Here is a 17,562-nt window from a genome sequence, read left to right as displayed (position 1 = left end):
AACTTTTTCATATTGAGCAGCACGCCTCAACAGTCAAGCCAAGGATTTTTTTAAAAAAAGTAAACAGGGTGCTAGTTTGAGAAAAGCAACGACAGGCAACGTAAACACAGAAGCCACCTACGAGAGGTAGGCACGCAGGTGATTAAAATGAAGCGGCTAATAAAACAAAAAAAAAACAAACCAGATTATAAATGAGTGGCACAAAACATTAACGAAGAATCCAGCTGTTTTATGCCGCAAACACAGTGAAATAAAAAGCGTACGTGACAACAGTGAATGGCATGTAGCCAGGCCATGTATCATCCATTATTATCCTCCATTCTGTCCCGTATGTGAGCCCACTGCACCTGCTTCTTTTGTGTGTTCAAATAATCATACCGGCCTATTCCACAGAGTTGAGAACTCTTTAAGAAGATAAATAAAATAAACTGTCGTTTCAGCCGGCCACGACGTCATGGTAGCGAACGCACTGCAACTTATCAAAACAGCGCGTCACTCAGCGAAATGCGCAAGCCGACCGAAAACTGGCAAGAGGCGGCGGTTGCCAGAGGTAGCGCGCGGATCTTCGCGAGCCACCGCTAATGGACAACTTGCAAAATTGCGGGAAGGCTGACTTAGAGGAAGACGTTTTGCAACCAAAAACCATCGTTCACAGACACGTTTTCGCTTCCTGCAATACTGCATGAAGGGTTTAGCGCGAGAGGAGATGAGTCAGCAGCCCTGCACTGTGTCCTTCTTCGAAAAAGTGTGCAGGGCTGCCCCCAAATCTGCGTGAACCTGAAGCCCCGCCGGACATTGCCAGGTTTCGAGGTAGAGTGTAAAGGAAAGAGCTGAAAAGGTTACAATGATGCATTCCCTTGACAAGTACCTGTCTCGACCCGCTCCTGTCCTTCGCGCCTGGGCTCTATTGATATAAGGGGACGTCTTTTCCTCTTCCTTTTCGAAGAAGAATGCGAGATTGCCGTCTGTGTACGAGGGCCGAAAGCGCGCCTCTCAATGTGGTGACGCATGAACACGTGATGTGTGGCAAAGCACCTATTGGTCGAAGAAAGGGGAAAACCCCTTCCCTCTGGTGGGGGATGGACAGCTCTCTCCATTGTGGCCCCGCTCCCTGCATTGTCACACTAGCAGGGTCATGAAAATCGAGGGATGCCATTCCGAGGGATGCCAGTCCTAACATTCCTGGAAGGGGCACCTTTGACAGGCAAGAGCCACTGGGTTCTAGTGTTGTACTGTACTGTATGGGGAAGGTGTTTCCGGCCCCTTCTTTTTTCTCCTTTCCTTCTTTATCTCGTCTTGTTGGTCCTCCTACTCACTTCAATATTCTGAGAATATTGTGGTTGTGCTAGAGGTTGCTATTGTGCTAGGGGTTGACCGTCATTCACATGAGTCACAAACCAATAACGTCACGCCCAGACCCATCGCCTTCCCTTTACTTCTTTCCCTTAATTTCTCTCTCTCATCACACGTGACCTGGGTCACCTTGCCTTTAAAAATAGAGCCCGCAGGATAGAGCCCTCAGTTTTCAAACCTTTTTTGTACCGTGTTGGTCCGAAGTTGATTCGAATCGTGTATTCGGGGACGTCTGAACAGTCGACGTGAGGAAAGTGTGGAGGTTGAACCTGCCGTATAGCGAACTGCAACCCAGATATTCCTGAGGTGAGTCGATCCAGCTGTTCACGCTTGTCTGCCGAGAAATTATCGTTCTATTTGACATATCCACTTGTTGAAGTCTCGATAGCGCTCCTGTTCTCACAATGTTGTAGATGCTTGCATACTGCCGATGGCGTTCGAGGTCTGTTCAGATATTTCTCAGATTGATATCAATATGCATTCGTTATTTGAATGAGGAATGAATGAAGGAAGTCCCGCTTCCCACCTGATGGACTACACGTGGACGGCGTAATTATCAGTGAATTGCAATGCAAAATAGGCATAGATCGGCAGACTCACTCATGAGTGCACTCGTATTGCCTGACTGAAACTCACCCTCACGTCTTTGAGTGTGAGTGTTAGTCAGTGCATGGGTGGACATGAGTGTGAGTGAGGGGATATAAGTGGAGATGAGTGTTAGTGCGAGTGAGTGAATGTGAGCTCCTGTAGTTCATAGTTGGCACAGGCGCAGGCACGTCGGGGATACAATGAGCAGCTACAAGGTTTGTGAGGTCCTTTACAGAATTTCGCATTGCCCGTCCTGAAAATAGATAGTCTCTTACCACGCTCCCCGCACTTCTCGATCTCAAATCCAGAAAAGTTGTAATGCTTAATGCTGAAACAACGACTGTCCGCTTCTCGGCAATAACTACCGTAAGATGCGGCTCTCGACTGCTGCAGTGGCCTCTTAGGTTTTTTTTTTCTGCGCACAGGTGTGCGCATTGCAGAGCTCTGCGCTGCCCGTAATTTGTCGATTGGGCCGGACCCACGCGAAAAAACTGACCTACTTGGCCCAGCTCTTCAACTGCAACTGACTCAAAGTTCCAGAAAGCTGGTGCTTTTAGATATGTCGAACTTTCATGTCATCTAGGGAAAAAACTAAGTCAAATATCAAAATTTCATCCGCAACATTTCCTCCCTTTTTCTTTCTTGATTGTTAAGCCGCAATTTTTATCCATATCGAACCTATTGTTTGCGTTTTACAGGCTCTGAAAGTTGTGTATGTATTTTCTGCGGGGATTTGAATTTCGCGCTAAAACTTTACTAGTGCGATGTGGCTCCACCTGGCGACAAATTATTTTGTCGCTACTACACACTACCACCAACTTCTTGCTTGTCTGTGTTCGTGCGCACACTTTTTTTCTGCGGGGATTTGAATTTCGCGCTAAAATTTTGGATGGATGGATAGGAGCGCCCCCTTTGAAACGGGGTGGTGACAATTGCCACCATGCTCAGCATTTCTTTACTATTTTTTGTTTACTGTGTTGGCAATTCTCATTAAGATTCGCCATCATCTTTACCTACGGTTTCATACAATTCTAACCTTATGCCACATCTCTATTTTTGAGCCACCAATCCTCCAATCGGTTTTTGCTAACTTCCACTGCAGATTTATTTACATGACCATTGTTATCTTTAAACACTAGGGAAGAGTGACTGTGCCTGCATCGACACCCGGATGGATACCATCACATTTGATTATGAGGTGTTTAATTGTTTCCACAGATCTAGCACACACTGCACATGTGTCATCTTCGTTAAATTTCTTTTTGCAGCTGCGCGTTCTAAGGCACCCTGATCTAACTTCAAAAAGTAGGGCACTGCCTCTTGAGTTATAGAAAAATTCCTTCCTGATCTGCCTTTTCCAGTATCGATATAGTTCTGCACTATGTTTCTTTTCCATTGAATTCATCAATTTTTTCACTTCCGCGTTTTTAGCCTGTCATTTAATACTCTTTCTTTCTCCATCCTCATGACCGGCATACTTAATGGTTAGTTTTCTAGTTCTTTTCCGCCACTGTGAGTCAACGCTATTTCTGTATATATATTTAAATACCTTACCTGCCAACCTGTTATCGTCCAATTTCCTGAGGCGTTCTTCATATAGTATTTTCCTCTTAGCTTCCCGTGCTTCGAACGATGTCTAGCCCATGTCCCCTTGTACTCCCTCGTTTGTGGTTTTGCCGTGGGCACCTAGTCCTAATCTTCCAGCAGCTCTGATTTACGTCTAATCTCGACTGAACTTCTGCCCTTAAGCACAGAACCGCATTAAGTCCCGGCACCATTATTCCTTCCCAAATACCTCTTTGTACTTCATATTTGTTGTACCCCCATAATGCCCTATGTTTCATTATTCCGGCGTTTATTCGTCCTTTTGCCCTAAGAGCCTGTTCATGCTTTTCCGTGTATATCTGCCCTTCGTTTAGCCATATCCCGAGCTATTTGTATTCGGCCACTTTGGGTATTTCTTGGTCTTGTATTGTAAACACCTGGTCAGTTGTATCGTTAAAAATCATCATACCTGATTTAGTTGCGCTAAAACTGAATCTTAGAGCGTCTCCTTGGTCTCCACAGCAATTACCCTAAGTTTGTAAATCTTCATGGCTATCTGCTAACAGTACAATATCGTCCGCATACATTAAACCTGGGAGTCGCTGCTCAACTACATTTCCGCCTAATCTGTACGACAGATTATAACCTAGATTACTTTCTTCTAGCCTTCTTTCCATATTTATCACATAGAGCATGAACAGCAGCGGTGATAGAGGACAACCTTGCCTTAATCCTTGGTGCACCCCCACAGTTGTGGCACTTTTTTTCCCTTCCCATGTAATTTCAACTTCATTATCTCGGTAGATTTCCTGTAGAAAATCAATTACCTCATGACGATACCTAAATCTTTCAATATGCTCCACAGGAGTTCCCTGTTCACGTTATCGTATGCACCGCTTATGTCCAGAAAGGCTAAAAACAGAGGTCTGTTTTCCGCCTTAGCTATTTCTATGCATTGGGTAAGCACGAACAGGCTATCATCTAAGCGCCTACTCCTTTTGAACCAATTCTGAAGTTCTCCGAGTATCCGATTACCTTCTACCCATGACTATGTTTAATTTCACAGCCTACATTGCCAGCCTGTACACAACAGATGTTATCGTAATCGGATGGAAGGATTTTATGTTCATCTTATCTCCTTTCCCTTTATAAAACAAATTCATTTCACTCCGTCTCCAGCTGTGCGGAATTTGCTGATTTGTTATGACTGTCTCCAATGCTTTTATCAGCGCTTCCTTGCTTCTTGGGCCAAGTTCATTAATCAGCTTAATTGTAATTTCGTCTATCCCTGCGGATGTTACTAGTGAGACGTGACTCCACCTGGCGACACATTATTTTTTCGCTACTAGTCTCGACTAGCTAAAATCGAGTTCGTGTAAATACGCGTTGGTCGAGTTGGGTTGACTTCGCTCAGCCCGACCCCTGACTCAACCTGGCGTTATTGCTTCATGTAAACAGAGCTAAGCAAGAACTCGCTTATACAATGCCAAAGTTTGCATTCAGTCACTATGCATAGCTACAGGACGCTCTCGGTGCTTTTGCAAACCACACTTCTCGTCCTTTTAAGTTTCATCCAACTTTGATTTGCTTGGTGCCTTGTTGGTGCTGAGAAGCGGAAGATGGGTGTTCGGCGCTGGGAAGGCTCGTACGAGACTAGGCTGTCACTACAACCGAGGACATGCTTCTGTAGCTATGTAAGGAAGGCTACGCGGGAATGGGAAGAAAACCAGTCATAAGGCATTGTGCTAGGAGCTCCTTTCTTTCCTTTCATTTAGCGACTGACTGCATAGGTGTTCAACACAATGAAACCTTTTCTGGGTAATTTCCTGGGGATGCACCAAGCCTCGTATCCGCCATTTTAAACGACCACACCTGTCTGCTCAGGGGAAACCAGTAACCCCACCCTACCATTGTAAAATAATTTTCCCAGAAAAGACTCAAGGAAGCTTAGGCAACCCAAACCGGAAATGCTAAATTGGTGGGTTCTTGGGAAGTGGTCCATTGTATGACCCCGACATCCTTCTGGGCTCAATGGCTTGAGAGGGGTTAACTTTTTTGTGCTTCGGTCCCCGGAACCTTGGCCGCATACCTACAGAAAGTTTTGGGCTCTACTTTTTGCACGCGGAAGAACGAATACTTTCGTGTCGCGGTGTAGTTTACACACTTGGAGGGGCAATAGAACTTCCCTCCTTTTTGGGGTACTCAGGTGCGGCCATCTATAAACAGAAAAAGTTCAAATCTGAGTTGCCTTCTTCCTGGTGAGCCCGCTTAATATTTGATGTTTTAATTTGCGCCATAAATTATTGTTGCGTGCTGCGGGTGAACCGCCTTGTCACAAGAACGTGCACAGTGGGATCCCACGTGACGCATACGCTCCCGGAGGGGGCTTGACCTTACCCGTATTCTTGGAATCCTTCATTGTCCGGCTCCCTTTATCCCGCAGGGTAGCGAGGGTGACTTTTCTCTAGAGGGTGTTGGCATGACTCACCCCCTTTCTCTGCAGTGCTGTGGCTGGTAGAGAAAAAACTGAATGGAAGTTCTTTTATCGCGAACGCGGCAAGCCATTGCTTGCCGCGTTCTCGATGGCGCTTTTCCCAGTAAAGTCCTACCGTTTCAGAAAGGGGAGCGCTACAAAATGGTTCACAAGTTAGCTGCATACGCATGCTTCAGCGAACGACGTTGGAGAATAATGTGGTGCAATTTAAGCACCCCCTATTACTAAGCGGATGCACATGTGTTCTCTGCACGCACTTGCCTCAAAAACACTGCTCTGGTTTGTAAAACCTCCTTTAGACAGATTGTGTGCAATGCAGAAAACATACTGCACTGCAGAAATGTCTGCATATCAGTCATTCGTAGTAAGCTTAGGAGGTTTTGTAAATGGATTGATAATAACAACTCCCCTTAGCATGGTGATTACGCGGGGAAATCCTCGACCTGCGGCCTATTCCACCCATTCCCCTTTACTTGAGGAAATAACTCGATCGTGTAAAAACACGCTCTATTTTCCGTGCCGCGAAAGGTACTCATAGCCGTCACTTGTCTAAAATATATTCACGCAGAGTCACGGACATTTCATTGTCAAGGAAGACAAAACAGGGAGCTTGACGCACGCCGGCGGCACTATGCATTCTGGGTAATCCGCCATCTTGCCGTCCTAAACAGCAGTCGACGCCGCACGGGCAGGCTGCAGTGAACTGACCCGAGAGCCGCGTCGTCTTCGACAGTCAACCAAACAAACACAGGGTTGCTCGTGTGCCACCCCGACGCGCATGGACGATGTCAGCAGTTTCTGCTCCGGATTGTTGTGTGCAGCTGTGCCGAAAAGATCGGGTGCGCTACGAGGAAAAGGCAAAGCAATGCAGTGTGGACTCGTTCACAATACGCGCCGGCGACTGCACTATGGATCACTATGCATTTGGACACGTGGCCGCCCGTCGACGTCGTCCGCAGTCATGAATTTCTAGTTCGGAGAACTAGTTTTGTCACTAAGCAGGAACTTAAGGACAAGGAAACTTTGGAACGCAATAGCATTCTTACCAGTTGATGCGTGTGCAAGCCATGCATGAAAACGGTCGCAGCCGAGGCCGTGATCCTCAAAACACAGGCAAGGATACTATTGACTGAGTTACAAATTCCTTTTGTTGCCTTTGTGATTTAAACCCAGGTGAACCACTGGAGCAAAAGCGACGGCGACATTTGATCTGCACACTGTATCTGCATGGATGGCAACGGCGAAGCATGCTTGCATGTTGCTACCTTGCTGTTTTATGTAGGGTACGGCTTGCACGCACGTCAAAAACAGTCGTTCATGGACGGCATTAACACTGGCTGCTGGCCAGCCATGGGATCGTGCTTTGCAACAATGATAGCGCGTCTGATTTGGGGATTTCGAGTCATAGCGCAGGTGCAGCGATGGGGTAATCGTCGAAAAGTTTCGACGGTTGATGTAGGAAATGTATGCGTGTAACCAAAGATCTTCGGTGTGGGCAGCAATTAGACGCCTCGCCAGGTACCTGCCTTGTGAAGCGTAGAACGCAGGAGCTGCAGTAAACAAATCGAATATCAAACTCTCCATATGTCGCAAATTGTTTACGCACATTACACGAAGTGGCATGAACAGACTTTACACTTGTCCAGGCTGGCGTCGATCTCGCGTCTGTTAATCCGCGCGAGCCATTCGCGTAGGCGTCGCCTTGAGAGCTGGTTTGCCTTCTCGCACTCGTGCAGACGTATCAGAGTCTGCCCGTCCTTTCTTAGTTTCTGCGCTTTGATTTGGGTTCGGCTGTTAAAGCTCATGACATAACAGTATACCATCATGCCAGCACCGTTTGCACGCACTACACAACCGTATAAACTTGGCTGCGTTGCAAGTGCGGTGGCTGCGACGACTGCTGCTAGGAAGACAAGATGGCGTAGTACCCAGAATGCAGAGCGTCGCCAGCGTTCGTGCAAACTCTCTATATGGGTAATTAGACACCATCCAAGGCTATTGTCAAAGGAAACTCATTATTGTTACTTAGACACCTTCATAGGCGCGCGCACAAGGGAAGGGGGGTTCGCTCCCTCCCCCTAATCGTCTCAGCCCCCTAATCACGAAGTCTGCCCAATACATTTACTCTGCCGATTTGTTCCGTCATTGTTTACAGTGCAATGCTATGGTCACGCAGGAATGTTAACGGCCGACGCTCCATGATGCGGTGTTTCAAGCACTGTTTACTCTTGACGGGTCATTTTGAGGCAATATTTTCAGGTTCTTTTTTGCAGTGACAGTAACCAAATAAGAAATTGTCATATTTTCTTGGGTCTAGAGAGGTTGAAAATTACTCCGGAAGCACGAAATTACACTGATGCTTCAGCGATGCAGTGAGTGCCTTCCTCTGCCGGTACTCACGTGGTGAACAAGGGACGGGAAAGCGTCAGGGTGCTTGCGAACATTTCAATAAGAGAACAGCCTTCGTCTGGGTGAAGACAATACCTCTTGTGGAAACGCTGACAAGCACCCTGATGCCTTCTCCTCCCTTGCTCACATTTTCAGTGTTAAAAAACCAGCCCCTTATCTTCTCTATACCACATATTCCTCTGCCGATGTTGCAGGTTACAATAAAAACTACTGGTGAATATCTTGTGTATTTTGCAATTCCATCACAAAATGTTTTATAATCATTCTTTGCGATCCGTTTTGGCCAAAGGGGCATAGGTGAGAGGAGGTTGGTGGGAGGGGGCACTGCGCTGAAACTTGGCTCATTCTCATGGAGAACTCTGCGCATGCCTATGGACACCGTTCAAAAACTTGTCTAAACGTCTTAGCTGGCGCTGAACAGGCACTCGTCGTCTCAGCAGAAAACGCGGGAGCACACGTGAGTAGCATTCGGTGCATGGAATATGCGTTATGAGTGACCACTTTCTTCGAGCATCGAAACTGAAAATTTTCCAACTATCCCGCCAGAGCCTGGGTGGCTCACCACCGCATCTTTGCGACTCAGGCTATGGTAGGGGAGCCACGATGGCAGTCAGCCGGGGCAGTAAATCTGTCATTAAGGTAAGGTTTTGGGCTAGTGTAAAACCGCTTTTGACATAAAGCGCGCAGAAAGACACGGACGAGTCAGGACAGACCACGGCCGGTCTCGACGCGCACGCTCGCTCTCTCTAGAGTGAGAGCGCGCGCGTCGAGACCGGCCGTGGACAGACAGGCTCGCATCCCCGCAGCTGTGCTAGTCGCCGAGCGAGAAGCTGTTCAGCGGCGATGAAGGGCGGCCGGCGAAGATATTGCAGTATTGAGAGCCGCGCCATCGATGATGCGAAAACCTCCAGACTGACGCCTCGGACGAAGCTCGCGAAGAGGGCTGTGTTGACGCGAGGGCGTAGGAATGATTGATTGACACTTTTTTTTATTCGAGCAATATAGGAGGCTCCCCTACTCAGTTACGCAGGAGGGACTCCCAAGCTTCTAAGTCTAGGATGTTCGCCATAGTCCTAGGCGAGAAGGGGCATTGCCATATGATGTGGTCTAGTGTGCCTCTCTGTCCACATTGTTTGCTTTTATCGTGTTCTCTGTCATCTATTTTGAGGTGGTGTACCCATACGAAATTTGGGTAGTTTCCAGCCTGTAGCCTTCGAAGGCTTATCGTCTCTCCGTTGTTTAGTTGTTTGTGTGGTGTTCGGATTATTTTCCTGCTGGGCCTGTAATATTCGCAGATGTTGTATATGTTTATCGTCTTCCCGGGCTCTGGGTTGTGGGGCCTTTTTGCGTTCGTCCGGTAGTAGATATCTCGGGGGAGCGCGTGAACGGTTTCGTTTCCAGACACCGATTCGTGGTCTGGGGGCCATTTGACTTGGATCTTGCGCTTGATCTCTCTTGGTGTGAGTATTTACTTCGCATCGATCGAGGTTCTTCCTTTCGCTAGGTTTAATATAGCCGTTTTGTTCTCGCTGATTATTATGTTTGCCTTCGTGGCGACGCAGGCTAGTGCGACCGCCACCTCCTCAGCAACGTCTGCGTCTCTTGTGTTCACCGAAGCCGAGATCAAAGGGGTTCCAGTCCCGTTTACCACTGCTGCGACTGCAGGTCCCGAATTGCCAGTAGCCGCGTCTGTGTGTGCTACACTGTTTAGCTCTAGTTCTTTAATGTCCCTTTCGGTGGCCTTAGCCCCGGCTTTTCTGTCTGCGCTGTGGGTGGGACTCTTATTTCTTGCCATGGGTGGGATGAGCAAGTTGGCCCTGCAACCTTGGCTTAGGCTGGCTTTGGGGTTTGACCCTCTGTCGTGCTGGAGCCCGACCCATTATAGGATTTTTTGCCTTGTTTCGGATTGGCTGAGCCTTTCTACTTGGGCGACTCGCGGGGCTTCCGCCACTTCCGCCCACGTGTTATGTGCTCCAATTCCCATTATTTTACTGTGGATGTACTGTTGGGGAGGCTGAGTGCGCTTTTGACGCTTTTTCTTATCACGACATCAATTTGTTCTCTTCCTCTTGATGTTGCAAGTTCAGGTAGGGTGTTGCATAGCAAACCCTGATGATTATGTATGTCTGAACTAGCGTTAACAAATTCTTTTATTTGAGCCTGTTGCTTTTGACAGACACTCTTCTGATAAGGCGAGTCGCTTGTGCGGTATATCCTTGTAGTTTGTGGATTTTTGCCGTCGGCTTGAATAATGAGGCCGAGGATTCTGATCTGCCTCACCAGGGGCGTTTTTGGCTGTCTATTATGATGTTTAAACTTAGTTTCTCCTTCTTACTCGTCTATACTAGTAGTTCTAATTTATGCGGCGAGCACTTGCGTCCTATTTTGGCTGCGTACTACGTAACTGTGTTTCAGCCGTGCTGTGTAGTTTCTCTTATCTTTCCGCGTCCGAGCCTTTGTTTAGCCAGACGCTAATGTCATCGGCGTAGAGGCTGAACTTGATGTCTACTTTGAGCAAAGGCGGGAGGTTGATCATTGCTATGTAGAAAAGCAAGAGGGAGAGTACAGATCCTTGTATTGTGCCTCTGTCTGTTGTCTTGATGACTGGAGATTCAGCCTCAAGGAATTTCAACTTCTCTCTGAGAGGTATGTAGGCGAATGTTTTTTTCGGCGACATTCATTCTCTGAAGGTGCTTGAGGATTACATAAAGTCTTACGTTGTCAAATGCCTTTGTGAGGTCCAAGCCTAGTATGGCATTTGTGTTCCTAGTCCTTCTTTTGTCTACGATTTCGTGTTTTAGTCTGACGTCCTGTGTGCATATGAGTCTTCTTAAGCCAACCATTTCATGAGGCCAGAGTCTCTCGGTTTCCATGTAGTTGGCAAGTCTTGTTTTGATGACCTTTTCCACCATTTTCCCTAGACACGAGGTGAGGGAAATAGGGGGAAGGTTTTCTAGTTTCTCCGGTTTTACAGGTTTGGGGTTCATAAAGATGACATCCGATGATCTCCACTGCTTGCGGAGTTCTCCCTTCTCCAATACTTGTTGCATGTGAGGCTGGCGATGAAGTCGTCGTCTAGGTTTCGAATTATTCTATTAGTTATGTCGTCCGGCCAGGGTTCAGAATTCCTTTTGAGGCTGGTAATCACTGCCCGTACTTCAGCTTCCGTTATAAGCTAGTTCAACTCTGGGTTGTCTAATTCCCGAGTATGTTGGAGGTGCTTGAATGATGCTGCTTCCAACATAATTATCTTTGAGTTTGTTAATGGTTCTGAGCATTAGAAAGAGTGCTTTATCTTCCATTGGTTTATGCCCGGCGGGTTTTATATTGTTTGGGGCATAATAGGTGGCGGAAGATGCTCCACGTCTTGGGAAAACTCATTTGCTTCTCCATGTCGTCGCATACTGGGCCGATGCCTTGCTTAGCCAATTTTTTTCCTTCTTTCGTTTTGGGATAGAAGGTTAAGGAGGCCCCATGTTTTGCACTTGTCGGTTGCCTAGTTATTGCGTCCGTCACGTGCTCTCTGCTCGCCCAGCACTCCCACGTGGGTGCGGCTGTGACAACCGTGTTGCTGTGTGAGGCGCGCTCGTGGGCGCGGATAACTTCCTCTAGCCACGCTCTTTTGGTTTCGCCCTTGTGCGTTCCCAAAGTGCATTGCGTGGCAGCGGCTGGAGAACGGCATCTGGGTAATAAAGCAGGCTTTAAATCTCTTAATGAGAAGCTCGAGGGTAGTTGCTAAAAAGTTAATGTTTCAATAATAGTCAAGCAGCCTACTAGTTAACAAGTCTTAGTTGTATTGTGATGTATAACATCACTGATTATAGTATCTCGGAGAGTGCGATCTCCTAACTGGCACAGGCGCTATATTTAAAAAATTGCTAACAGTCTCACTTGAAACACCTTGTATATTACGCTTATTCGTGCTGCTAAACGTACAGAATGTGGAGGGCATATCAAGCTGAATTCTTGCACCTTTAATCTTTTTACATTCAACTTCTTACACATCACAAGCTATATCAAACACTTTATGAAAAGCTTCTTCAAGGGGCTGTTCGTACATTATTATTAAAGTTCGGAGAGGTGTAATGGTCGAGAGTGCATATTTTCATCGTGGATAGGTCTCAATTCACGCGTTTTTAAGGTTTTATACCTCTTGGATGATATATCATTACCCGATAGGTTACTACTCACGCTTCATAAAAATCGATGTTGTAGACATCCTATTTCATATTGGTAACTCCCACCCGATTTCTTCTTCCCACATTCATCAAACAGCTGATACCCGAGGATCTGCTGGCTGGTGACCTTTGCGACTGCAACCATGGAGCCGGCTGCTAACACGGCTCTGTCCATGTGCTACCGCGTCTGGGGCAAGCCCGGTGAAGCCCAAATGCTGGCCGGCAGTTCGGTGACGGAACTAGTCGCCAGGTCATCAGATAACTACACAGGACTGGTTTTAGTTTTGCACCGTTTGCCAGAGCTACGCCAGTTGACCAAAGTCTATTTGGACATTAAGCCCGTCCACATTGACGAACAAATGGCGTCAGTCATTGCCCAATTTATCCAAACCACGACTTCTCTCAAGGACTTCACTCTTGAATCTTGGAATCCCTGCATATGGCCGTTTCCAAATGACTGCTGGAGCCTGATAGTCGAATCGCTACACAAGAACTCCACCATCAGGAAGCTGCGCATTGAAGCGACACACTTACCCGAGCGAGACGCTGAGTCTCTGGGTGCTGCTGTCGGCCGCAGCCGAAACGTGCACTTCGCAGATTTCAAGACGGAAGGGCCTGTGCAAGGAAACGCCTTCGTCCGGGGCCTGTCTGCGCACATCGCGGACAACCGGACGCTACTAGAGGCCACCCTTCGGGGCGACCTCGAAGGCCAGACACCTGACCAGTGGATCGACGTCACAGAGCAAGTCTGTAGGAACGCGGCCACTATGTGCCAGGCCGCTTGGTGTGCGATGGGCTTGCGCAACGACAGGTACGTTTCCTTGTGGTCTCAATATTTTTGCTGGAAGCAGGTGTTATCTGTTGCTCTCCGCACTACGCTCATTGGCCGGCCTTGGACTATGGAAAAGATTAGTTGCACCGCAGGTGTAGTGCTTTAATCACTCACAGCCATCACATAGTAAACTTACCGAAATCTATAGTCCTGTTTACGCCATAGCGACAACCTGAACACGCGTTAGGCAATACACTATAGATTTAAAAAAGGAGTTACTAGGACGGAAATTAACATAACTTAGGCCTCAAATATTTATACAGAATCCTTGGAAAGAACAGCAAGCCCTTAAAGGGGCCCAGAAACACAATCTTAGTTAACTGTTTTGCCTGCTGATTGCATACAGTTAGTTATAATGGTGCTATTAGCGTCGGTAATACCGCGTACATTCCGTTTTTTAATATTTTAATGTCCTCCCAAAAACAACTTCATGGCTCTGACGGTGTCGCCACACAGTGGCGGGTTTTTAGGAGCGGATATGACATCACCTGGCGCGAGCTTGATGACTGGACAAACAGTAAATATCCTGCAAATTGTGTGAATAAATAGAGACACATTATGTCACCTGTCTGCGTTTTATATTAGATCAACAAGAAAAACTTGCTTGCCTTAGATAAAAGCCCTGCAAAGCAAGTAAAATAAAAATACACCACCAGGGGCGCTCTGGCATGGAAACAACGCTGCCAGTCTCAGCAAGAACGAGTTACAGAGAGCAGGCAACCATGGAGTACAAACTTCCGCGACGTGCTCTGGCTGGCTGTTTTGATTGGTTGCGCCAGGTGCCGTCATTGGGAGAGCGAAATAGGAGTGGGAAGCCCCGCCAAAATCGAGTTGAGGGCAGCGTTTTGTTTGCTTGTATTTTGAAATTTCTTCACTGAATAACTCCCGTTCCTGTGCATCGATTCCTGTAATTCTTTTTAAGTCAGCATCTGTGTGATATAAAGAACCCACCTGAAGTATAGCCGGTATTCCCCCAGGCAGTGTTTTGCAGCCCCTTTAAGGTACGCTTAGAAGGTAAAAGCGCCCATGTAGATTTCTGTTCACAAATTACGCCGCAATTAAAGTACTCTTAGGATCAAATGAACTGCGAAGATGACAGTTGAAACGGGAGGAGGAGTGGCTTAGCTCAGCTATGCCAGGATATACGTAGCAGTGACGTCACGTGGCTCTGCGCCAGCGGCGAGCGCGCCAACTATGCGCAGTGACATCACTCGCTCCTCGCGCATGCGCGGTATGGTCGACGGAGGGGGCAGGCGAAACAGCGAGACTGTGACCAATGTAGCTCACGCTACAAAAAGATTTTACTCGAGGCAGACTGATTAATGGGGCCTTTCATTTTCACTTTGATGGCGCGGAGACCACAGCGATGAAGGGTTAGTAAGCACGACATCCTCTCCAGCAGCTAACATTTACGCGTTCCCGTTTTGATGGTAGCGTTGGCCTGTTCCTGCTTTGGATTGGTGCTGATGGAACACAGCTTGGACGCTCCGGCATCAAAAAGAATCAAACGATAACAAGCGCTATTTTCTTCCGTATTGAAGCTTTGCTCTCAGAGGAAGATGCAGAAAGCCTTTTATTTAGCAGCTGGTGGCCATCCTCTTCGGGCGGTGTGCATAGCCCAGGAGTCCGTTGGCTGTGGCTAATCTGCGGCGTGCCCGCTAGATCAGCCGTGGCGGGTCTTGTGGGTCTGTGCTGGACAGAGCAACCTCCCAAGAGTAGAAAGCGCAGTGGTTGCCCCCAGCAGTCCTTTTACCACTCCACGAGTACTGGTAGATTGCCACGCAGGTAAACATCGATCGCACTAAATTTTAATGAATAAGGTGAACGCGACCCTGAATTTCGGTCCTGTCTAGTTCGGATGCAAGTGCAGAACTGAATGTAATATATTTGTAGGCGAAAAGCGGTTTAAGTGCGGATACCCTTTTAAGGCGCAAGGCTTACTTGTCCCAGTGTGTGTGCGCAGGCGTGTGTGTTTGCGTTTTTGTGTGTGTGCGTGCGTGTATATGTGTGACAAGATGGTTCGACCGGTGGCAGCACCGTCCATCCCAGGGCAGCCAGGAGTGGTATCATCGCTCCCAGGGCTCTATGAACGTTAAGTGCGGAAAGACCAAGCAGTGGCGGCGGCTACGTACGGTTTCGTCACGCCGCTGCGTGCGGCGACTGCGTTCACAAAGTGAGCGGGCGGGCTTCGGCCTTGGCAGAGAGACTTCATTCAGCTTACGTGTGCCAACTTTTTTTTTTATCCACAGGGAAGGGATCCGGGCACTAGAAATAGTGATCCAGTTCCCTACACTTACTGAGGAGCTGGAAAGGATGCTCGCCGCCAGCCAGAGAGAGACAGCGACCATGGTACGGAGAGCGCTGCGCCAGGCCCAGTCGATGCACGATTTCATGAGGCTTGCCGGGGTAGTGAAGAAGCAGGTCGAGTGCCTCCCGACCAACGACCGCCGCACCCAGCTGGTCGCCCTTAACGACTACTGCTGGGCTGCTATCAGAGGCTACCTGTTGCTGGACGACGTGTTGCGTTAGATGCAGCATTCCATTGGATTAAAAATGCCATTTTCAACGTTTTTATTGTTTTGTTTGAAAGGCCAAGCAGAAACCTGTTTCTGGCTTTTCGGGTCGCGTTATTCTGGCTATTCCTTTGCTTCCACGCTCGAGTGAGCTGTGCCGCCCAAGCAGGACGGAGATGCTAGGGGTTACATATCCATCGTCTCGGAGGAGGTGCTGAAAGCCCCTCGACGAAACCGCGCGTGGAGGGGTTTCAGGCCTTCCACTGTGGTGAGTACACTGGTTGTCCGCGGGCTGGAGGAGTGTCCGGATCTTTTTCGGAGGTCACTGGGCAAATTTCGCTGTCCCCGCCTGGGACGTGGATGGTCCTAACCTGTGTAACGGTAAACGGGACTTGGACAGGCGCCGGATTGCGGCATGATGCGTCGCTCCTGCGCACCACATCCGCGAAGTTTCTTGGTTGTGAAGGCGACTGGATTAGATAGTGAAAATCGTCTACGTGCCTCCTTGAATGAAATGTTTTCCTTGGTTTTCAATGCTATTATTTCCTTTTCCATATTCTATGATGGACAAGGCCTGGAATACGCTGGATGTTCGCCTTCGCAGTTTGCGCAGTGCGGTGATGCTTCACAGCTCTCGGATTTATGTTCCCTTGAGGCACATTTTGCGCATGTTTGGTGGCCGCGGAAACTCTGGGAGCCATGGCCGAACCTCTGGCAATTAAAATACCGACGGTGGTTTGGAATATAGCCACAGACGCGGATTTAGTCATAGAAAACTTCAATAGATTCATGGAGTGTGCTGCTGGCAAAAGTGAGTACTAAGTGTTTGTTTGCTATTTCCTTGTCACCTTTTCTGATTTTTATTCGGTTGACATTTACGACACTTTGGTCAGTTCGTCCATCCAACATCTCTTTTTTGGTGAGCAGAAGAAAATTATGTTTAGAAATTACCCCACTGACAGTACTCAAGGATCGGTGCTCGGTGATAGAGACTGCCGTCTCTCAAAAAGACAACTTTTGGGAGTTTTTCATGTTGCGTATTATCTTAGATTTCGAGCAGTAGAACACCCCTTGCTAGTTTGTTACCCTGTAGCCGCGGCCCAACGTATCTGTCAGACTGTTAGCAACTTTGAACGGGGATATCTTTGTGGCTGGTTGCTCCATTATTTCACCATGAATAACATGGTGTTTTAAAAATTTTTCGTTTACCGTTAGGAGCTGAGCTGTTGCACCGGTCGGCGCTGTTTTATTAGGGCGATCATTTTGTTGGGAAGAGGGAGCCATGAAATAAGTATATTGTTCGGTCACGGTGCCAGGCGCCCAACACGGAGCCCAACGAGGGACGGGACAGGAATTCGGAAGTCCTGCCCACATCAGCTCTATACCCCAACTATAACCAAATATGGAGCAACACAGTGTAACTACTCCATACAAGGTAAACACTAGCCGCCAGGAGAAAAAGAAAAACCGAGAAGAGGAGAGTGGTCAGAACGAAGATAGGAAAGGGAAAGATGAAGGGGAGGACAGGAAACGGGGACTGCCGATTTCCTCCGGTCGGATCATAACGGAGGTGCCGTCTACAGGAAGCTGGGGCCAAAGTGATGTGTTGCCTCCGCCGAGCAGGCTTAAAGGTCCACACGGTTGGCGTCG

This window comes from Amblyomma mixtum, chromosome 3 (genome assembly GCF_055824585.1).
Source record: "Amblyomma mixtum isolate Tamu chromosome 3, ASM5582458v1, whole genome shotgun sequence".
In the NCBI taxonomy this organism is placed as follows: domain Eukaryota; kingdom Metazoa; phylum Arthropoda; class Arachnida; order Ixodida; family Ixodidae; genus Amblyomma; species Amblyomma mixtum.
Note: the sequence above shows the minus strand (reverse complement) of the source record.